General features: G+C 38.7%; 1 protein-coding gene across 4 annotated transcripts in view; it reads left to right on the top strand.

The window, feature by feature from the left end:
* DYNC1I1 (dynein cytoplasmic 1 intermediate chain 1) overlaps positions 1-24126 on the top strand; it is a 270147-nt gene that overhangs the window by 59271 nt on the left and 186750 nt on the right. The gene's annotated exons all lie outside the window — the stretch shown is intronic.

The raw sequence follows: 24126 nt of genomic DNA, 5'->3' as shown, positions 1-24126 counted from the left end.
AAAAGTGTTCTGTGGTCTCCTTTTTTTTCAAGGCCTTCTGGCTTTTGGAAAATTGAGTGATTTCATCCCTGTCCGGGTTTCCTAGTAAATCTTGTATTTTTACTCAAATTACTTGATCAATTAGTTATGTCAGCTGCCCAAGATGTGCTTTTTTATTAATAGCACCTTTTATCAACTCGTTGGAATTAGACATTGCAACCATGGTCTGAGACTGGTAACATCTTGCAATAATTTATAAATATTACTTTAAAAAATATCACCACAATTGCTCATTTGTGAACTTTTTTGGATGTGTCCTTGTGTGAGAAATTGCATTTGTATTATTATTAGTTCTGACAAACTGGATTAGGTCTTGGCTATTGTTAAGTGGTTCTATCTGCCCTCAAATCTACGGAGAGACACAGCATTTTTAATGAATTTAATTAAAACTGCATGTGGTTTATAGAGTTGCCTCCAGCCAATATGCCATTCTTCTTGACTGAACGGAGTTTCTGCTAATGTATAATGATGTTTTATATGAGAGATGTTTGAAACTCCCTCATAGTAGCCTCCAGGTAGTTTCCATGGAGTGACATGGTGATGAAATATTAAAATTTAAAAAAACCCTTTCTACTTAAGTGAGTCATGTTTACACTAACTAATGTATGCATAAATGTGTTAAATATGTTTGTCGAAGCTGGGAGAGACATGGATTGTATTTCAACACCAGCAATATGTTGGCAGTGAACAAGTTTTAAGAAATTCCAATCTGGCAACACTTTGAAAGATCTGCTCTATGTATTATTTTTTGAAGTATTAAAAAAATAGGCCATTATGAAATTTCTTCCTAAAATTTAGTTCATTTGGCCAGGTAGTTTTAACAAGTCTTCGCTAACAAACAAGAATTATAATACAGATGGCTCTCAGCATCCATTTTAAACATTACCTTGGAGGGGCGCCTGGGTGGCTCCGTCAGTTAAGCGTCTGACTTCAGCTCAGGTCATGATCTCGCAGTTTGTGAGTTTGATCCCCGTATCGGGCTCTGTGCTGACAGCTCAGAGTCTGGAGCTTGATTCTGTGTTTCCCCCTCTCCCTGCCCCTTCCCTGCTTGTGTGCTCTCTCTCTCTCTTTCTTTTTCTCTCTCTCTCAAAAATAAATAAACATTAAAAAAATTAAAAAAATAAACATAACCTTGGAAAATATCAATGATAGAACGTAATGTCTTTTTAGAAAATAAAGACATCTTCATTTTCTTAATATTTTTAAAGAATGAATTATTAATATACTTTGTAGAAGATGTTGGTGAAGTCCTCTGATTGAATGGACTCCAATTCTGATTCTAGAAATTAGTCTTTGATGGTAGTAAGAGAACAGCAGGAAAGTAATCATTTTGACCCTTTTCACCCCATATTTAGTCTTTGAAAATGGTAAAACACACCACTTCTCGGCCTTTTGGCTAAGATCAAGTTAAAATGGTATCGTGGGAAGAAGCTTAAAGTCAGGAAGTACAGAGTGTGAATCCTGACTTGGCTATTTGTCAGCAAGTTAAGCTCTCTGCATCTTAGTTTCCTTATAAAATGTGAAGTGGTGGAATCTGTCTTTTATGTCATCTGTATTAAGTACATAACAAAATGTCTAATGATTTTGTAGAACCCAGCAGGGCCATGGCCAGGAGACTTTGTTAAGATTACAGAGAGGAAGTGGTTCAATGATCATGGGACTCTGGGACTGTGATTTCCTGAGAAGTCAATGAAACAGACACCAAGCATGACAATGAAGAGAGATTAAATAAAATAAGAGAGGCAAAAACAGCTTATAGGCTGCACACATAGCAGTGTTCTCTGTGACTTCTCTCAGCCTTAGTTCCTTCAAGTAAAGAAACCTCATAGGGTTGTGAAGATCAAATGTAGTACATGTAAAAATAAGATTCCATACAAAATGCTTACACGATGCTTGTGATCAGTATTCCCAAATTTTAGCTTAAAATTACTATTTGCACACATTCTAACTAGATGTCTTGATGTTTCCATAAAATATTCCATGTATGGATTCAAAATCACCAAATATCTTCCCACTTGCAGAAACCCTTTCTTTCTCCCGATTTGAACGGCATGCTACTTTAGAAATTTTTTTGTGAGATGTACACCTGGTCTCAGCTTCTTAAAACTGGAATTGCTTTAGGTAGCAATATCTCTTTAAACATGTCATTGAGTAACAGGAAGCAAGACATTTAAAAACTTGTGTTCCCAGCACTTCATTTTTTGTCCCCTAATTTTGGAAGATGAAAATAACTTCTTTGAAGAAAAGCTGAGCTATCAAAGATCATATTGTGAATCCTACTTTTTAAGTAGGATTTAAAATCTTAAGATTTTTAAGATTTGTAACATTAATTAATAATAGCAGCTACCCTTTATTGAATTCCTATTACTTGTCCAGTGTGACATGCTATCCACATATTTTCTCTACAGTCCTCACTCCTATGCCAGACAGATTCCACCACTTCACATTTTATAAGGAAACTAAGATTCAGAGAGCTTAGGTTTCTGACAAATAGCCAAGCCAGGACTCATACTCTGTACTTCCTGACTTTGGGCTTCTTCCCATGATACCACTCTGCCTCAAACCAGACAGCCTCTTCCCTTTAGAAGAAAACACATTTTTTTCCAAAGCATTATTAGGGTTATCTTATGTTGACATAAGTGAATTGACCAACTGTGCTGCTTAACTGACTGTACAAATCCTTGCCAAAAAGTGGCAAAAAAGTGGCAAAAAACTTTTGGGAATCCCAGATAATCAAGACACAATAGGCAATAAGATACCTCAGTTTCATTGAAGAACATATGGAAGAGAGCAGCAATAACCACAAAGAACACGTTGGAAGCATGCCCTTTATGAGCGTTGGCATTTGGTTGCCATGATGGCCAGACATGGAAGAGAGAGTCCATGTCCCATTTCTATTTTCTCAATCTGTATGCATTTAATGTGTGTGACAGGGCACTTTTCAACAAAAGATAATTCAAAAGGACAGCTCTCGTCATGTCACCCCTTCTTGAAAAATTTTCTGTGACTTCTGGCTAAGTGTAAAATGCCGTGTGAACATAGGAGGCCCTCCAGTGCATAACATGGTGAGGCCCTCTAACTAATCTGCTTAGCCAGTGTTGTGTCATCTCCCAGTGTCTGCAATTCAGTCTCTCTGCTCTGGTCCAGTGGTTCCTAACTCTGGCTTCGTGTTAGAAACACATGGGAGGTATGAAAATATACAGACATCTGGGCTTCACCCCTAGAAATTCTGGCATAATGGGACTGTGGCAGGGTCTTAAAAACCCTCCAGGCAATGAGAATGTACAGCCAGGATTAAGGATCACTTCTCTAATCAAAGGTGATTTGGAAAACAACTTCTGTCTCCTGACTATGCCTTTTTTACTGAAGTTCTTTTCTCCTGAAATACCTTTTCTCTCTTCTTCCCTCTTCATCTCCTTTGTCTCACTTAAATCTTAAAAATTCTTCCCATCCAGTAAAGGTTCTTCTCTAATGAAGCTTTTCTTGCCACCCTCACCCCTTAATGGAATGCCATATCTCTCTCATTTAAACTTCCACAAAATGTCTTTTTGCCCCTATTATGGCATCTGTATTTCCTGTCATAACCTCCTATCACCCTTCTCCATAAGTAGAGACTTGGTTTTACTGATTTCTTTATACACTAAAGACTAAAAAACAATTAAATATATATATTTCAAACTGCAAACACTCTTTACACAGATCCTTGGAGAAAAGACTTAATAACATCCTCCATTTCTGATGTTTTTTTTTTAAATTTTAAAATGTATTTTTATTTACTTTTGAGAGCAAGAGCAAGCATGAGCAGGGGAGGAACAGAGAGAGAGACACAGAATCTGAAGCAGGCTCCAGGCTCTGAGCTGTCAGCACAGAGCCTGATGCGGAGCTTGAACCCATGAACCGTGAGATCATGACTTGAGCCCAGGTCAAATGCTTATCTGACTGAGCCACCCAGGTGCCCCTCTGATGGTGTTTGAATAGAGTCCAAGACTAGATTCAAGGTCTATCCCATAATAATAGGAGTTCCCATTTTAGGACCTGCAAGCCTTCTGATATTGTATTTAGAAAAGTGCAAGGGCCTGGGTGCATTATTCTCAGGAAAGGTCCCATAGTTTTAATTAGAATCTCAAAGGATCTTTGATCCATTGACTCGTTAAGAGCTACTGTCCTACAGAATAAATCTCCTTAACTCAGCATGGGTTGATGACAGTGGCCCTGTTTGCTGGCCACTAATGTTCCATTTCTTTATCTACCAGGCTAGCCTAGCTTTAGAACACACCACCTTGGGGCACCTGGGTGGCTCAGTAGGTTAAGCATCTGACTCTTGGTTTCAGCTCAAGTCATGATCTCTTGATTCATGAGTTTGAGCCCTACATAGGGCTCTGCACTGACAGTGAGGAGTCTGCTTGGGATCCTCTCTCTCCCTCTCTTTCTGCTCCTCCCCACCACTCCTGTATATCTCTCTCAAAATAAATAGATAAACCTAAAAAAAAAATATTAGAACATCTCACTTCCATTTAGGTTGAATGGATTCATGAGAATAAGTCTAAAGACTAATCAAGCATAGCAGCCATCATTCAGATGATTAAATACTGTTTAAATGAAGAATAAAATTAGGTTAAAGGTGCTTTTTTTAAACTGGCTTAGAAAAGGTCAGAATTCCTACTTTGACCAGATGATAAAAGTGTAGTTACCTGGCCATTGCCCAGTACCTCACGGGAGAAAAGTGCTCATTTGCATGTATGAGTGAGTGAAAAAGTGTGTGTATGCGAGTGTTTATCAAAATATAATTTTTCTTAGACCAAAGTTGCCAAAGATCTGGTGGCCTGCAAAAGGAATAAAATTCATTCTGGTGAGCCACCTCTGAATTTTGTATGTTTCATTATTTGCTGCTGAAATATTTAGGACTAAAACAACAACAATGAAAACATGACTTAGTAACTGTTACAGGTAATTTTTCTATTCCTGGGCACAAAATAGCCAGAAAAGCATCTGTCTTCTCAATTGAACTGATTTGTAATTCTAGAATGTAAGAGGAAAAAACTGGAAGGGCCTCCACTTAAATCTGTAATTTTGGTAATTCTGAAGTAATGTGACGTAAGGAATTTTGATCAGTGCTTAGTTCAGCATGGGAGATCTCCTTTCAAGGAATGAGAAATTCTTGGGAGAAGTAGTTGGAAGGAACCGCAATTGGGGTTTGACCTGAATAAATTGAAACAGAACACAGGAGGCAGTTACTAGTGAACCTAGTAAAAATTAGTAAGCTAAAGTTATGGGTTAGCAATATATATATTCACACATGTATACATACTTCAAAATAATTGCCAAAAATGAACATCAGACTTAATCAAATGAAATACTGATGTGCCTTCCTGTAAAAAAACACCAGCATTAAAATTCAGAATTTCCAAAATACAAAAATTAGGAGGTGATTATTCATATTTTCACAAAGACTTTGATTTGTGAAAGAATCTACTACAGTGTTCCATTCAAAATATCTCTTTTAGTATATTAAAATTGCCATGTGGATAATTTACATAGTACTCAAACTTTAGCATGCATCAGAATTGTGTAGAATGCATATTAAAACACAGGTTGCTCAGCCCCTGCCCCTTTAGAAATTCTGAGTCATAAGGTTCCAAGTCTGTCCCCTTAATTTGCATGTCTAGCAATTTCTCTAGTGAAGTTGATGCCGCTAAGAAATAAATCTATGATGCAATAGAAGATATACCTGAAAAGGATTTTTAGTGGGTATTATGGGCCGAATTATGTCACTCAAAAATTTGTATGTTAATGTCCTAACCACTCCCCAGTACCTCAGAATGTGGCTGTATGTGGAGATAGTTCTTTAAAGAGGTAACTAAATTAAAATGAGGTCATTAGAGTGACCCTAATTCAATATGACCTATATGCTTAAAAGAAGAGGAAATTTGGACACAGACACACACAAAAGGGAGGCCATGTGGAGACACCGAGAGAAGACAGCCATCTAGAAGTCAAGTAGAGAGAGACCTCAGAGGAAACCAACCCTGCTGTCACTTTGATCTTGGATTTCTAGCCTCCAGGACTGTGAGGAAATAAATTGCTGTTATTTAGGTCACCCAGTCTGAGGTGCTCTGATATGGCAGCCCTAGCAAACTAACACAGATTATGGTCTTCAAAAGGAAATAGCCATTTAGAAAGCTTATTTTACCATTTTGCATTTGGTCTAAGTAAAAATAAAAAACGGTAATAAGTAAGAGAAGCAGAGAGAAACATAGTTAAATTTGTTAGTTTCTTAGCTTTCTTTTCTTAGTTTCTTAATAACTCTTTATATATTTTGGCACAGTGAGTTTTGAAAAGGGAGGGTTAAAATATAACTTTTTGTTTTTGGATACTAAACACTAGCATGTGTTGGAACTCGCTCAAAATACTTCAGATAAGGTTCATTTCCAAAGTAAGATGTCTTTATTCACCCTAAAGGCTGTGATGTTGAGAAACCAGAGGAAGAGGAAACACTCAACTATTATATGAAGATAATTTGAGAAATATAAATAAAGGAGTGTTTCAGTTAGCACTTGCAGTATGGGCTTGTGACTCAGAAAGTCCTGTTCACACATTTCTTTTTTATAATCAGAGAACCAAAGGATAGGGAAGGATATAATGTATGTTTAGCAGAAATATCAATAATACTTTATGAAAGGACCTTTTAGATTGCATACAGTTTGGTTAGTAAGTGCCTAGTCCTTTTGTTTAAAACTCTACAAACGACAAGTGTGAAATATCACTGCCAATAACTCCCTTAAAGTTGAATATAATAAGAAATCCTGTGTGGGCTTTAGACTCTCGTAAATTGCTGAGCTGAGAACATGAACCTTTCTCCCATTACTATCCAGGGCCCATCACATTGCTGGCACTCCATGAATGTCAACTACTAAGCATGCAGATTTAGGTACAAAGATTGCTGACAGTGCATAACCTGGAGATCTAGGAAATACCAAAGAATAGCACAGCCAGACTCAAAGGATCTGTTTCTTTGAGCTGCCAAAGCTACTAATGTCAATGAAAAATATAGTTAAAATAGACAGATGTCAAACAAAGCCAAGTGGCAAGAACAGGAAACAAAAATATTAAATGAAACAGTGGTGTGCTGACTGGATTGGGACTTGGAGAATTGGGTTTGGAACCCGCCCTGTGAAGGGTTGAAATAAAGATTTTGAAGTGAAATGAAAATTTATGAGGTCTCTCAGTGGATAACCATTTCCTAAACAATGTAGAATATCTGATGACACCCTGGGTTTAGTCCTCTTCTGTTGTTTATGAAGAAATTTGCTAGCTATTTAATATGTTGGTCTTATACTACTATCCTGTGATGCTTTAATTACCTGCCTGTCCCTCATCCATCCAGACCCAGAATCCTTGGAGATCCAAAGTTGTTAGTACAAGTGTAGTGTGTACCAGTGTGCCTCTTCTCCTAAACCTAGGTAGTAACCACTTCTTCAGGGATTCTTGTAGGTAATAATAGTATAAGAGTCCCATCTTATGCCAGGTATGATCTGAGAGATCCATAATGAAAGTGAGGTTGGTTGGCCCTGGAGAAGGACTGAGCTCAGGGAAAGCTAGAATTGGAGGCTAGAGAAACCATCTTCTCCATTCTTCTTTTCCTGGGACAGTTATTTGCAGGAAGAGCCAGCAGAAGGCACTAAGCCTCCACAGTCTATGCAGTCTTGGCTGCTGGGCTAATTATAGCGAGAGCTTGGCCACTGAAGAGAAACTAGGGTTGGCAATAGCTTGCTTACTGGAGCGGGCTACTTTCTCAGGCAGTTTTAGACACAGCATGTAGGGGATTTAGATGGGAGTAGAACAGGAAGACTATCTGCTAAGGCTTACCCAATGAAGAGTCCTGAGCCCTAAACTAGTGTCTATTTAGCTAAAAGAAAGATCTTCGTGGAGAAATGTACCAAGCTTGAGTGTCATAAACATCATGGCAAAATATGAGGCAAAGAGATAAACTGGAGAGGATTATTAGTATCAACATTAATAAGAGTAAGTATTATATCATCTAATGTCTATTACATACTTGTTCTATGTCAAGTCTTACACTGACATAGAGTACTTTAAATTCACTGTTTTATTTAATCCTCTCAGCAACCTTATGAGTTAAATACTATCATTATTCCCACTTTCAAATGAGATAGCTGACAAAGAAGAATAAGACATTTCTCTAAAGTTACACAGCAGCTTAATACTAGGAACTGGGTTCAACATAGCCCAGTCTCAATCAGAATCTCATACTCTTCCCACTAAATCCTGCAGCCTGAAAACAAATACAGGAAAGCCCAATGAAAAATCAGGAGGCAAGTTGCTTATTATTTATTTATTATTATGGTGTTGCTACATGTTGTGGGAACTGCAAATGGCTGTAAATTATTACCTCTACCCTCTGGAAGCCTAGAATGTCAATCCAGTCTTTCTCATCTGCTCTGCTTCTGTTCTATTTAGTCTCAAACAAAAGCTAAAAAGTAACATTTGCCTTGTGTGTATCCAACCCTAAGGAATATTTTTAAATTTCTAAAGCCTGACGTGTGTCAAATGTTGGTAAATATTGCTAGACATACTGATTATATTGGTGTAACATACTGAGAATAGTGAAAATTACTTAGAAGTTGGATTTTTAAATACATGCTTGGTGCCATTGCTTCTAACCTGTAAGACCAACATGGAAGATTTGTCTCTAGTTTATCAATGGAGATTGGTAGACTGGGATTTTGTCAGTTAAATGTCAGGGTCCGTGGAATTTTAGGGAAAGGGGAAACCTTTAATTGGGTGACGAAAAGTAGAATTTGAGTTATAACCTCTTCCATGGGCCGTTTATGAGCACATGGTCATTAACATCTATCCCCAGGTTCCTAAGCAGGAAGCAGGAAAGGCAACAAACCAGAGAAAGTTCTGAGTTCTCTTTGAACTTTATAGAAAGGCACTTTATAAATCTTAGGGAAATGAATTTATATTATAATTTGTCTAGAGTGACTCTGAGTTAAAATTCTTTTGCAAGTAGGGCCTACTTGATATACTATGAAGAAAGCTACCTCTCCTCCACCCCCGTGCCCCACTAAGCCGTAGGGGCAACACTCTGTGTTGACTTGTTCTCTGTTGCTTAAGATTTCTTCTTGATAGCCTTTTGGACCTAGCTTAAAAGTATTAAGAAATACACTAGAAAGGGAGAGAGACAATTCAAGAAGGATCTATCCCCTTGTCATGAAATGGAACAAATACTCACCCCAAGTGTTGATTAAAAGAGATTTGAATGATCTGTGGACAGTCACAATTTAATTGGCAGGCAGATCTCCTTTCTGTACAGAGGAGTATGTTTGTATGTGTTCACTTTTAAAAATGCGTTCCAAACCCCTACAGTTGAGTTATTATTTTTTTTTTGTAATAATGATATGCTTTCAGTAGCGTGTCATTTTCTTTACCCTTGTAGAGAGATAACATGCAATTAGGGAGTGATGTCAGCCTATAACATTTTGGTGTAAAATTTTGGTCACACCAAAATACCGGGCTCCTTAACAAAGCTGGCAGACACATCTTTTGGCAGCAGCTGCTCGCCATGTGATTTAAAACTTCCTGTCACTATAATTGATGTGTTTTTATTCTTTCCATTTCCTGAAGCCTGATCAGAATTAAAATTGCTGTTGGAATTTCCTGTCAAAGCAACTCATTTATTCGCTGAGCTCTGCACTTTGATTGGACATTGCCTTCAGCAACAGTCAGGTGGAGATTGCTGGGAATTATCCTCTCCACGCAGGGTTGACGACCACGCACAGCACATCTGCAAATATACACAGATTGTCCATCATGTGGTAAACTTGTCCTAATGAAAACTCCACATGCAAAATATTAATGATTGGAATATCAAACTTGGCCACCTGCAGCGGGCTCTGGGTTTTCTGTTAATTTAGGAAGTCCCACGGAGTTTTTTAACTGATCGTCTCACTGCTGAATTTGGATTCTTGTTCCAAAACTCTCTTGTATTTCTAATCTGTCCCTGGTTTAGATAACATGACTAAAAAGCTGATTTTTCCTAAGCCCCATTTCTCCACACTTTCTCTTCCTCATACTCCATTTACATAAGTAACATCCTGAGGTGACTGGGTATAAAGGATGGGTCATTCTGAACGATGTCCTACTAAGCACTTGCTCCTAGATCTGTGGATTAAGACAGCTGCAAAAATTCAGAATGTGGGTAAAATAATAAACAGAGAAGGATCCACATTGTATTTTGTTGTTGTTTTGTTTTTATACCAGAAGGAAAAATTCATGAAATAACTGCTTTTTACAAAGGGAAGAGTCCCTAACTTTCCTCAACCTGAGATTATGCAGAGAAATTATTTATGTATTTCTAAATTGTGTTTTTAAAATGACTTGTTTTTAAAATGACTATTTTCAGCATGTGCAAGGTTAAAAAGGAAAACTTTTATGGACTGGAAGAAGAGATCGATTAAATTCAGTGCCCTAAAAAATGAGGACTGTTTTTGCTTATCCTGGTGATGAGACTCTAAGATTTCTTCTTGGGAATGGGAATCTCTTTAAAAAAATTATTCCTTATTGACAACAATCTGGCTACTAGTAAGTGGTTCTGTTTTTTGTTTTGTTTTGCTGTTTGTTTTTGTCTTTGTTTTTGTTGTTCCCCAGGCAAAGGTAGGCTTTTAAATTTCAGATTCTCCAAGTACTTTAAAAACATTTTACCTGCTGAGAATGTAAACTCAAGAATGAGTCTGGGACTTCATCTCGTTCAATGTATATCACTATCACCTAGGACAGTGCATTACAAACTATAGACAATCAACTGATATTCATTAAATAAATGAATGAACCCTTCTGGACTTCTAATGTGTCAAAGCAACAGAGAGGGGACCCTGTTATATCCGGAGGTGGGAATCCTCAACAACAGACCTTTCTCTGTGGAAGGGATCCCAACCCTGGTTGTACATTGGAATCACAGAGGGAGCTTCAAAAAGCAAAAGGCAAACAACAACAACAAAATCTGATGCCTGGATCTCTCCCTGGGCTATTAAATCAGAATCTTGTGTTGGTCATTCTTTAGTAGAAATGATGTGAAGTTCGGCGGTTAGCCTCTCCACAAGCCAGGTATTTTGGAGATTGGATTCCAGGCTTATCCACTCCAGACTGCCAGTCCTGCTCTGTTGGTCCCACTAAGCCAGAAGTCATCCAAGACATTCTTACTTAGTTAATCTGAGGCTCTCAATCAAAACTTGAAACATGGAGATGGGAACAACAGTTGGTGGGAGAGCAAAACCATTCCCTTGGGCACCCCATGGGATAAAACTAATAACCAGCTGAAAATCACAGGTAAGGAACACCCTACATGTGGAACCACTTTTATTCGAGATCCCCAGCATGTTAGGATATTCAGAGCAGGGAGAAGAAAAGTTACATCACTAGATTTCTTATCTTAGAGCAAGTTTGGAATATTCTTGTTTTTCCCCCTATGAATATCTCTCAGATATTTCTGACTCCTCTTTGTTACCTGACCTTATTCTACATCTGAATCTCTCCCACTGTCTCATTCCCCTAAGTTTCTGATTTTAGAGTAGCTGGCAGAAATAGCAGGTAAATATACTTATTATCGTGGTAGGGGCTCACTTGTATTACGTACACCATTTGTTCCATGAAGCACATGATTTCACCCTGATGATGACTGCAAAGAGTGTGCCTACATTATTTCCAATGCCTTCTCTGGCCACAAACTTGGAGAATTCATCTATAGAGGGCGCCTCAGGCTACATGGGCTGAGAGTCCCATCCTACTTTATTTCCAGCAGTGCTCTAGAGCCTATGCTCAGCATACCACTGGAACGGAATCTTAGTTTGTGTGTGTGTGTGTGTGTGTGTGTGTGTGTGTCTGTGTGTGTGTTTTCAAATTTCCCTTCCCTTTTAATTCTTGTTTCCTTCTTATGGCATTCTGCTGTTCTTTGCCACAAACCATTGCAAAACAACCCGTACAAGAATTTTGCCTCCTTTTTGGCTAGGGTAGAAGGCTGTTTGGAAACCACAAAGCCACATCTCCAAGGAACAGTAGCTTTATTAATATAATAATCACCATCATCATGGACTGGTTACAGTACACACATTACTTTAGAAAGCAAAATAAGGACAACCTGGGGTTTGCTGGAGAAGCTGCACTTGAGGTTAGATGTGTACAGTTAAATTTGGAGTCAAGCTGAGGTCATTGCTAAGGCGATTTGGAATTGGAAATTTGTGTGGAAAATGGTTGTCCCATGGAAGCTATCCACTCACCATTAAAACTCACTTTGAATGATATCAGAACAAGAAAATACAAGGTTTGATCCCCAAACAGACTTGGGCTTTTCTTAAAGTCTTGGTTTATTTGGGAAGAGGATTCTATGATATTTAATCTTTGCCATACATCCTCCATTTCTAAAAGAAACTCTGGTAAAACCTGAATGAAAAGTTTTTGGGATGAGATATATACCGTCTGTCTCCCCCGGGATTTTCATTGTAAATAGCATACAGGGAATGAGCTGTACACTGTTAAAGGAGTAACAGAGCATTTGTACTTTGCTCTGTGCCCTTCCAAGGAAGCTGTGTGTATTAATGAATTATTTCCTCATTTAGAAATGGTATAAAAAGAAAATGTCAACTATTAAAAGAATCTTTAATTTCCTTTTTGGGTGTTTCTTTGGTATAGAGGAGGAAGAAAAGGAAATAAAGTGTGACAAACAAACTTGGCAACCTTTGTTTTTAAGCAACCACGTCAGCCTGGATGCAAATGACTGGTGACAAAAGAACCAAACTAAGTGTGCTGGAAAAGGGAAAGGGAGACTGCTGACATGGCACTGCTCTGTTTCCAGCTGATTGTAGGCCTAGATAACTATCCCTTTCAGTTTAAATGATGCTCTGCAGTAATTGACCAATGCCTGGTTGGGCTGGAGCAGAGTTCTTTGGAACCTGTTCAAACCAACTTTGACTGTCTGGGAGACTGGCTTCCTGGAACCTGAGGTGCATACGGGCTGTGGTCACAGGGACAGGGTTCTCTGAGTGTTTAATAGACTGTATCATTGCATCTGTTTACTACACTTACCGTATTAAAGCATAATAATGAACGAACCAGAGTATACTATAATCTCCAGGCTGAAGCAGAGAGTACACTAAACATCACTTCTTGTAGCCTATTAGGTCAATAGGTCTTTTCATTTTAAGAATAGTTTTACTCTTTCCCAGATGACCCCCTGTCCCCTCCCTGCAGACAGTTGCTCTTAAACCATTTTCAATATGTTGCTTTTTTGTGTGTGGACCCTAAATCCTTTTTTTAATATGAAGCTGGCTTTAATTGACAAAAGATGCCATTTTGAAGATGTTCAATTCTCTGCCACAAAGTTGCTCACTGAGAGTACTTACTGATGGAGGCTGTGGAGTTCAGAGGACATGAATGGACAAATGAAGCCTTGCATAGTTAGATGAGGGTCTCCATATGCTTAAGGGCTGGCCAACTATCTGGACAATTTGGGCTAAAAGACCAGTCATTTCTTTATTATGAACTTATATTAGAAATGACTGCTATGTAGATTCGACCTCAGTTAACAATAGGAACTGATTTCCCTGGTGAGCATTTAGGAGAGTAAGAAGTGAGACCTCAAACTTATCCCCCAGCTATAGTGGACCAGTGCAGAAAATGGCCAGGTTCCCTGAAGTCACACGAGCTGTCAGGAAGTTTGTTTAGAAAAACAGTGCAATCTTTTGTTTCTTTAGCTACTATCTGCAAATGTTGGTATTTAAAAGTGGTCCTCGAGTGACCAAAGAAAGATGGTGAAGTTCAGGTGGCTGCCTTTAACTTTCCCCGAAAATAATTGTGTTTAGAATACAAATCCAGAAGGTAATTTCATGCTGACTTTTTGCTCTCTAACAGAGTATTTTTTCTGCCATTGAGAAGAACCAAAATGGTTAGCATGTAGAAAAATACATGGAATATTAAACTAAAGTATGCCTGTCTAGGGATCCATTTAGTTCCTCCCAAATAACTCCTTTCTTTGTGAATGCCAGTATGTTTATATATATTTAAATGCCCCATTTGCTATACTGGTTTTAGCTTCTTGTTAGCATCACTTCTTGTTAGCATGATGTTCTACAGCACAAGGCAGCTGGGAAATGAAACATGTGTTGAAGAATTTATGCAGTGTCCTTAGTTTCTTTCATTAAGAGAACCGAGAATAATAGGTGCGTATTATAAGTTTGGTGTGTTAAGCAATATGTTATAGCTAGGCTTGACAGACATCTTGTTTACATTCATGTTATATATTGGGGAAACCATACAATTTTAAGAAACATGGCCTTTTTAAAGTAATATTTATACCATGCCTCCTTGCAAGGGAAACTTAGTCGTCTAAAAACATGATATGTTTTAAATCCACTTGTCTCCTGCTCCTAACGAAATATTCCAAGCGCTTTCTCCTTATAGTAGGGAGTTCAACATGTTCTTTATTCATGCCATTAGAATTACTGCCAAGGAAAAACCCAGCTGCATGCTTTCAGTTTATTAAAACAATCAGCCATCTTATTTCAGTTTGGTTTAATCCACATTTGAGAACTTTAACCCCACTTTTCCTTCATGGAGAATACTATGAAAGTTATCTTTTTAGTCAGCTCAGTGTTTTCACTTTTAAAAAATCACTGGTTGTTTCCAGGCTGACTTAGGATCGTCATTAATGTCACTGAGCACTGCAACATTGTTAACAGGCATGAGGTATCCTAGTGGTGCAGGCCATTTGCAGTGCACAGTGTTGAAGTACTCCACAGCCATATCTACCTTTTCCACCTTCAACATGGAAGGTATAACTTCCATGGGTATAAACTTGAGGTGTGGGACAACTTAACATAGTTAGTGTCTTAGTAGTAAGTGTGTTGAAGGTGGGAAAGAAGAACATGTCTACCTTCTCCCACTTTTCAAGCTTAGGTCAAACTCCACCTCTCCAAAGTGCTTTATCATATTTTACCCTGATGCTTCGAAACCTCTGTGGAAAGTGTTCATTTTGAAGAGTGAGGCACCTTGTATTTTCTGATGCATTCTTGTCTACCTCCAGCAGAGCATGGCAAGGCTAATCATAACTAGTTCTAGCTCAGTAGTAACCCTTGCCAAGGACTGGGACCCAGATGATCAAAAGATCAAGGAAAGATATGGCACTGTAACAAAAGATGGTCATACATAAGGAGGCAGACTCAAGGAGAGATTGAAAGTTTGAAGTGTTTCAGTCCATGGAACACCGACTTCCAGATGACTATTCTGTCAGAATAGAAATGATAGAATATCATCATCATCTCATTACCATCACAATTCCTAATTGAATACTTATCTTTTTCAGGTTTTGTTAAGTGCTTTGTATCTCTAATTTTATCCTTACAACAACTCTGTGAGGCACAAGGCCAACCATTCCTCTTTGATAGACAGGAAACCTGAAGCTTAGAGAGGTTGCACAGCTTGTCTAAGGGCACAATCAAGGACGAGTAGGGGCAGAATTTGAGTCTTTCTTTCTTTGATTTTGAAGAACAGAATGTGCATCATTGGCAAGGTGCAGTTTAGTTGAATGCCAGAATGCTAGGAAATAGTGGTTGTTCCTGTGGAAGAACTTGGCTTAGGGCAGAAAGAACTCACAAAGAGAGCCTAAAGACAAAGGCTGTTGGAGAGCAGCAGCAGTGACCTAAGAATGTGTTGACAGTTTGGCAACATTTTGCAGCTAAAATAGAAGATTAAAAATCCAGTTTTGCTTTACTGTGTTGGAGTATTGTACTATATATAATATATAATGTTATACTATTCTTATACTATATATAATACATGCTATTCTTATAACTGGGCTTAGTGATCCCTATATTTTAAGGGATATATAAGACCTAGACTGTCCCAAATATGGCAACTGCCTTATGGTACAGGATCATCAGCATTACATAATCCATATTGCATCACTTTCAGAGTCCTGCTAGCAAGAAAGGACTCAGACTGTAGCCAGACTTCAGGTTCTTGATTCCAATTCCTCTTTCCTTGGCCATTATGGAAGATAGAGGCAGCAGAATCTCAGAGCGACTGCTGGCTGGACTGCTGGAGGGAGTAGGCGGCTGTGTTTCAGGAACACACAGCAGTGAGCTATAGATGATGTATTTTACCAGAAGAAATTTTGAAAGAGAGTAGTGACAGATATTTAGCACTGAGAAAATGGTCAGATTATGAATAACAGAAATGGCAGGAGACTGGGAGAGGAAAAGATGCATTATCAGCCAGTGACAGGCTCAGGCCACAACAGAAAAACATTCTTTTTAAATTTACAAGTTGTTTAAATCTAACTAGATTTGGATTTAGGAATATCCTTTTTGTATAGTGAAGAATGGAATGTGTTCTTAAATTCTTGGAAAATCCTTTACTGAAACCCTAAATCCCTGAAAAGACTTTGTTAGTTAAAGATATACAGATATGGATATATAGCTTCAAAGAAGGAGCTATCTGCCTTACCACTTGAATATTTCCTCTTTAATCCATTGGCATGGTTTTTCCAACACTCTTTTTGTCACATCACTGTCCTATTCAGTTAATTTCAGAACATTGAAATTGCCTATTTCATAAAGTCAAAATTGCTTATTGTTGAAATCAAGACTTTTCATAGGCTAATTTCAACCTACATTTCAAGGCTCATTTCTACAGTTTCCTTGTAGCAGTAACTAGTTTAAACACATGGGTCAATTTATTGTTTCTGACCTTTCTTTAAAATGTTATTTTCCCCTATAATGCCTCTACTATTTCTTTACCTAGTGGAATGCCAATTGGAGCATAAAGTTGATGGCCTAGAATTATAAACTGTAGCAGAAAATAGATAAGGTGTAAGTGGGCTTGAAAAGCAACTGAAGTCAAAAATAGTAGTTAGTTCCAGAGTGGTAGAAGTAAAGCGGTTAATGTGTTACATGTGCAGAAACACTGGGACAGACCTTGGTCCACTGGGTCAGAAATTGGGATGGAATCAGTCAGTACCTTGGATAGCTCCCAGGAATTAAAAATATGCGTGCTGACAGGCTTCTGTACTTTGAGTTGTAGACCTAGTCAACTGCAGACCCATAATCTCTGCCCCACTGCCTTTTTTTAAAAGTCCACTTTATTTTCACTCTTCCTCCAACTTATCAGCTAGATTCAAAGATTCATTCTAATTTTGACTCTTCTAGTCTGCCTTGGGCCTCTCTCCCTCACATGAGGTTCCTGATCATACTGAATGATTCATCTTCCACTTTATTGCCAGAACCATTCTCTGGGGGCTTTGTCTCTCTTGGGGAAAAGATGGAGACTGGGCTTCTGATAACCTTCTGTTGTGTCCAGGCTTTTTCTTTTTTATAGATAACATTTCATTATCCTTTTAACATTTCGAGTACGTTAAATTTGTCCAGGGTCAAGCCCCAAATTTCATTTCTGCTTTGACGTCTTCATTGACCACCCCGATACAAAAGAACACTCTCTTTCATCTCAACTATATCACCTTGTAACCTGTACCACTTATTTCAATATTAATGGTAAATTGTCTTTTATAAACTGTTGTGTAATCTACCTGTGTCTTAATCTGCCTGTGTTTAAAATCTCCATCTGGCTTGCATGCTTCTGGGGGGTATCCTTCTTATCATGCTTTACCACTAAGGATGCCTTTCAGATTATTGTGTGAGGCATACATTTTTTGGGGGAGAAATAATTGTAAGTTTTCTGACAGGCATGGCCTGAATGTAGCCTTTTTCAGTTATGTGTTGAAGTTTCTACTATTTCTGGAAACCTTCTCCTTGCTGTGGTGTAATGGGTACAGCATGGGCCTTTGTGAGCCAGAGACACATGTCTTTCCATTCTTGTTTTACCACTTATAACTATGACCTTGAGCACATTACTTCATCTCCTTCCTGAGTTATAGTTTCTACATTGAAAAATGGGAAAACTGTATAGGATAACCATGGAAATGAAATGAGATAAAGGTCTTGATCACTTGACACAGAGAAGCTCAGTTTTCACTGATGTATTTTCCTGTTTTCACACAGATGTGACTCTTCTTTTTTAATCAGAATTTTCCAATGGTAAATTAAAATAATTAAAATTTAAAAATTAAAAACACTGCCTTTAGAGGTTTTCTACCATGTGTTCACAATGAGTCCGTGATTGTGGTGAAGGATTTATTTTCTACTTACACTCATTCCTAGAATGGGCTTTTTTTCTTCAGTATTAAATCAAGAATTAGCATTGCCATAAGGAACAGATCTTTAAGTTTAATGCTTATATTTTCGGAGGTAAGGTAACATCTTTGTGGAAGTCAGAGTAATGTGAGTTTGCTCTTGCCTCTTCTATTTATAGAAAGCCACCCTATCAAGCAACCTGAAAGAGCACAGTCCACTAGACCTTCAAGAAAATAAGGCACATGTGCCAAACACAGAGCCCTCATGACGTACAGTGGGCAGCCCAAGTCATTTCATGACTTGCAAGGAGCTGACTCTCAGAGACTACTAAGGAGATGGGGAAAATAAACCTTAGTGGAATAAACCTGGGTATTTATGAAAGAAAACCAAAGCATTTTAGCTGGGCTTCCCTCCCTTTAAACAATACCAGTCACAGAACTGTGGTTTCATAGTCATTTAAAATACAGTTTACAGAGGAATTAAGCTAAATCACTTAAGCTCCTCAAGCAGCTGCAATTCCCAGCTTCCTTACTGAGATCTGCTTGCAGAGCATCTCCTTTGAAATCTGCAGCTCAGAGACAGGGCTGTTTATCTCTGAGCTACTTGCTTTTTCTTGTCCCATTCTTCTCAGGTAATGCAAAACAGTGAAAAATATTTGGATACAAGCACATATTCTTGCCCCATGTTTTAGTACTTTAAGGGGCATTGTTCTTATGAGTTTAGGTAAGTACCAGAAAATGAGTTAAGGTCATAAAAAGAGTACTTTTGCCATCACATAATTCCCAGAATGACTCCATGCATTTTAGGAAGAAACGTTAGGACTTCTGTCTTCCAGGAGAGTAGACTGACACTTAAAACCTTCTACAGTTTACCTGCTTAACCTCTCCTTACTTCCCCATGTGAGCCCTTGGCTCTAGCTAGTCTGATCTCTTCAATATACCTGTCCCTGTCCCTGTGGTCTTACTGTTCCCTACTCTTCAAATGCTTTTCCTTCTATTGTTTAATTATTTCAAACTTATCTATTCCATGGTTCAAAGACCAAGACCCATCTCCTCACAAAGATTTTGTAGGCCTCCCTGGTAAAAGTCTTCATTCTCCAAATTGTACTTTGTACCAGTCAGTCAGTTTGGACCTTGTTCTGTGAATTCTTAACCAGAATGCAAGCCCCATGAGGGAAAATGTGTCTTATTCAACATTTTGTGTCCCAGAAAGCATTTTATATACTTAACACTCAGTGAATATTGTTTAACAGAATCATCAGCTTAGAAAATTATGGGCAAATTGAGTTCATTTTTTTAAAAACAAAATATGCTAAATATGAGAGGTAACAAATGAAAGGAATGAAAAACCTTTAAAAAATGCAAGTAAAAAAATCAACTAAATGTAATATATAGAATATATTGTATATATTACATTACAGATATATAAGTGTATATATAATTGATGAGTATGTTTCTCTTTCTGTAATTTATATTTTAATAAATACAAGGATACCTGGCTGGCTCAGTCAGTAGAGTGTGTGACTCTTGATCTCAGGGTCATTAGTTCAAGCCCCATGTTGGATGTAGAGATTACTTAAAAATAAAAATCTCTTTAAAAAATTGTGTTTATGTGTTGGCAAATTCAATTAAGCAGTCTATGCGTATCTTCTCTAAAGAAGAAAATCATCAAATATTCTCTTTCACTTTGTTAAAGCAATCATATAGGTAGATGGTGTTTCTGATCATGCACCTGCAGTTTAATATAAACATATACACTTTTGTATATGGTTTAATGAAACAATAAAAATATTTGTTTATGGAACTGTATCATGGATAACTCTAGTTTATCAAGTGAGTTATTTTTTCTACATTTCAGTCCAAAAGCAAGCATTTAGCATCTGAATAGCAGCACCTGAATCTATAAATAGATTTAGCATCTATATATTATACTCTTTAAATATCTAGTATTTTTAAAACATTGGTAGGCATTATTAATGAGATAATTTTTAAAGTTTTGGGGAAAATTATTCAGCCTTTTGTGTCAGAAAGCAATAGAAAAGGACTCATGGTGTTCCTTCAAAAGGAAGTAAGACACCAAGTCGTTATATGTTACCGGTTGAATAGCTCTTCAACCCTGGCAGTTTTCTAGCTGATCTGTAGAATTTAGCCTGGAAATCTGGCCTCTTTTTGGTGGGGAGGGGTATGTGTGAAGGGTTTTCTCCCATTCCTCGGATGCAGGAGGCCATCCACAGCCCTTGAGGATTCATACGCAGCCTAGATTCCTGGATTCCTAGATTCCTGGATGTGATTCTCCCTGGCATCTGGCTTAGAAAGAGCCCACCAGCCTTAAATACATAGTGAGCAGGGCTTTCTACAGGACACTCCCAGTGGAAAGTGTTTGATAGACTTTTCTGCCTATCAAGTGTCAGTAGTAAAACGTACCTTGTTAACTGTGATATCGACCTCTAAAAACAAAACAAAACAACAAAAACACAAAAAAACAAAAGACTACTTTCAAGACAAGACATAAACTTCATTACAAGACAGGGAATAGAGGTTGAGAGAAGGTCTATGGGACTGCAAGGGGGAAAATTAAAGAGCTGAGAACTGCTCTCCAGACAGTGTCTGGGCTGGGGTTGTTACTGGAAGAGAAAGAAAAGGGAGGATGTAAAGAATGATTAAATAGTGAAGACAGACTTGGGTTGAAAGCAGTTCTGAATGAAAGGGAAAGAATGGCAGGACAAAAGTTCATGGGGAGGAGAAGAGGAGTCCAGTATTGAAACAGCAAAGTAAGCCCGGCTGAAAACTCTGGAGGAGCTGGGAAGAAAGTTGAGCACTAAAAATACCCAAGTTGTATTTTCTAGCAGAAATGAGTTTTTTCTAACCACATCCTTGGCTGTACAAACCTTGCTATTGCAGATTACATGGAAGACAGAGGTATGTTCAGATTCATTTTCCACTTATCCACGTAGCATGTTTATTGAGCATCTTCCGTATGCCTTCTTTATGCTGGAGCCAGGGACACAAGGTGGCCAACACTGGCCTGCTCACTCCCCTCTGCTCTCCCAGAACGTAAAGGGATCTGGATCCTGAAGCATAAATGAGAGGAAGGAGAAAGACCAGGAACTGGCAGAAGAAGGAAGAGGTGATCGTGGAAAGATTTTTATGAAGTATAGATAAATTACAGCATTCTTTTACCTAAAACCCTTGCATGGCTTCTAGTTGCCCTTGACATAAAATCTAAACTCTTTAGTCTGTCTTTCAAGGCCAGCATCACCTGATCTGAGACTTGCTCTCCATCTTTATTCATCACTGGTTTCTTCTCTGCTCCTTCAGGATGCATTGAATCCTTTCCCAACTCACAGACTTCGCCTTGCTGTTTGCAGCCTGACCCACCCTTTCTGTAGCTCTCAGGACAGTCAGGGGCTTTCGGTCCACAGGCAAACTCCTTAGTCATGTCCTCCTGATCCAACAGGGCACCCTCTCCTTCTCTATCCACTACCCCTACTTTTAGACACATCACCCTGTTTTTGTATAGCATTTATCATAACCTACGATTATATTCCTGATCGGATTATTCACCTGAATGCACGAATTCAGACGTCTGTCTTGCAGCACTCAGCACACTGCCTGCCCCCTGCCACAATAAATAGTGTTGGATAAAGAAATGTGTGCTGACACCCTAGCTTCCCTCCTCTCCTAGTGAGGAATATTGTGATTTCCCAAAATGGAGGCCCACCTCAGTTTCTCTGAGCCTCTCCTAATGGTCCTTACCAGAAAAAGACCCCGGCTGAATCTATACATGATCACAACTCCTCACTCACTTTCCAAGGGTAGGGAGGCCAGCACTGCAGCTGCCTTTGGCTCAGCTGATAAAACCCTGAACCCTGGACAGTATTTCAGCAAGTATACTTTTCCTCAGGCATTGAACTACTTTGTTTTCACGCCTTCTTACCCTTGCCATATCGTTCAACTTCTGTTAACTTCATTTTCCTAATTCCAGAATGTAGCTCATTTTCCAGATGGAATACAAATACTAATTTGTTAATTAAGTAAGCATCTTAAAACCTTACAGGTAATCCCAGGTGTTGTTCTCTTGTACTGCCAGCCTAAGGTAGAGCTGACTTATTTATCCTCCACGAAGTGCATTTCATTCTCTGTGCAAACACAGCTCCAGGATATCTACACATCACAATCAGTCTCTGTGGGCACAAGAGCCCAAGACACTGTGAGATGAACTCCAGGCACCATCTTCCTGCTCCTCTCAGGCTCCTGGGATCCAGACCCCTTCCTGCCAGGGCCGCAGAGCCCTGATCACTCTGTTGAATACTGAACGACCTCTTAGCTTCTGGACATGTGCTTTGCATTGGCCAACCAAGGACTACAATCTGAGCACTGCTTCTGCCTAGATTCCTTGGCTTTCCAACCCTTTGACTTGTCTGAATCTTGTTTCCCTTTGCTTACCTGCACCTTATCTGACCCCCCCACCCCACCCAGAAAGTACCTGTGCCCTGGTGTGGTGATGTTGGAAAGATCTCTCTCACAGCACCTGGATCTGTTCACTCATGACATTTGTCTTGGTTTCTAACCACATGTTTGTTGTAGATTTACTGGTTTCTTCCCTCTCCTCATGCCCTGCCACATCCCCAAGAGATTATGAGTTCCATGAGGACATGAGGAGCTGTTATGATACAAATTGAGTAGCTTAAAACATCAAAAATGTATTATCTTACCATTCTGGAGATCAAAAGCTCAGGTTGAGCCTCCTTAAACTAAACTCAAGGTGTTGGTAGAGATTGCATCATTTCTGCTGCCTCTAGGAAAGAATCCACCTTCTGGTATTAGGCACCACATTTCTTTGCTTGTGGCTCTCTTCCATCTTCAAAGGCAGAATGGCCAGTCAAGTCTTTCTTCTCCTATCGCTTCACTCTGACACTGTCCCTTCCACGTTTAAAGGACCCCTCCTTTGATTACCCACCTGGTAATCCAGACTACTGTCTGTATCTTAAATTAGCTAATTAGCAACCTTAATTTCATTTGCAACTTCATTTCCCTTGTGTCATATAACAGCATATTCACACATTCAGGGATTAGAACATGGACATCTCTGGGGTGCTCTTATTCTGTCTACCCTAGGAATACTTTCACTTTTGTTAACCAATGTCCCTTCTGCATTTAATAGACACTCAATTCTGTATTCCTCTGCACTTGTCACAGAAGAAGTGTCTGCATGTTAATTAATTAAGTGATTAATTGAGGATGGAAAGCACAGATGGGTAGAGAAGGGAGATTAGTGTTACTATACAGCCATGACAGATAAAATCACAGGTTATCTCACTGAAGTAGTCCCATTAAATAAAATTTGTATCTATATGTTCCAGTGACTCTTTAACAAATGAGCAGATTTAGGTTGCGCTTGTGGTGTCAAGAGCACTTTGGAAGTGGAATCAGGTCAGGAGACTGGTTGCAGGGCTGACCCTGTGCTGTTGGGTTACTACATGACTTTCCTTGGTCTCTTTTTCTGGCCTTTCTCTACCCTGTCATCCCAGTAGGGATGCTATAGGTTTGAAAGCTTCATTCATTACTCTGACCTATCAAAAAGGAGGACTCACTTCAGAATTCTTCTCCCTCCTTTCATTTCCATTCCATACTTAGTCTATCCCAAGGCCTGTGAATTCTTTCTTTATACTTTTTTGGTTCCTGTCCCTTTCTTTTCACTCCTTAGGCTAAAATTCTAACTCTAGCCATTGTAGCATCATACCTGAAATACATGACTTTCTAAATTGATTTCTACTCTCCCACTACCACATCTATTCCCACTCCCACCCAGATTAAATGGCATTCAGGACTTCTGGGCCCAGGCACCATATGTTGTATATTTCTTATGATAATATCTGGCAGCCCTA

This window comes from Hyaena hyaena, unplaced genomic scaffold (genome assembly GCF_003009895.1).
Source record: "Hyaena hyaena isolate Hyena2069 unplaced genomic scaffold, ASM300989v1 scaffold_109, whole genome shotgun sequence".
Classification (NCBI taxonomy): Eukaryota; Metazoa; Chordata; class Mammalia; order Carnivora; family Hyaenidae; genus Hyaena; species Hyaena hyaena.
Note: the sequence above shows the minus strand (reverse complement) of the source record. Positions and strands in the feature narration are given on the sequence as shown.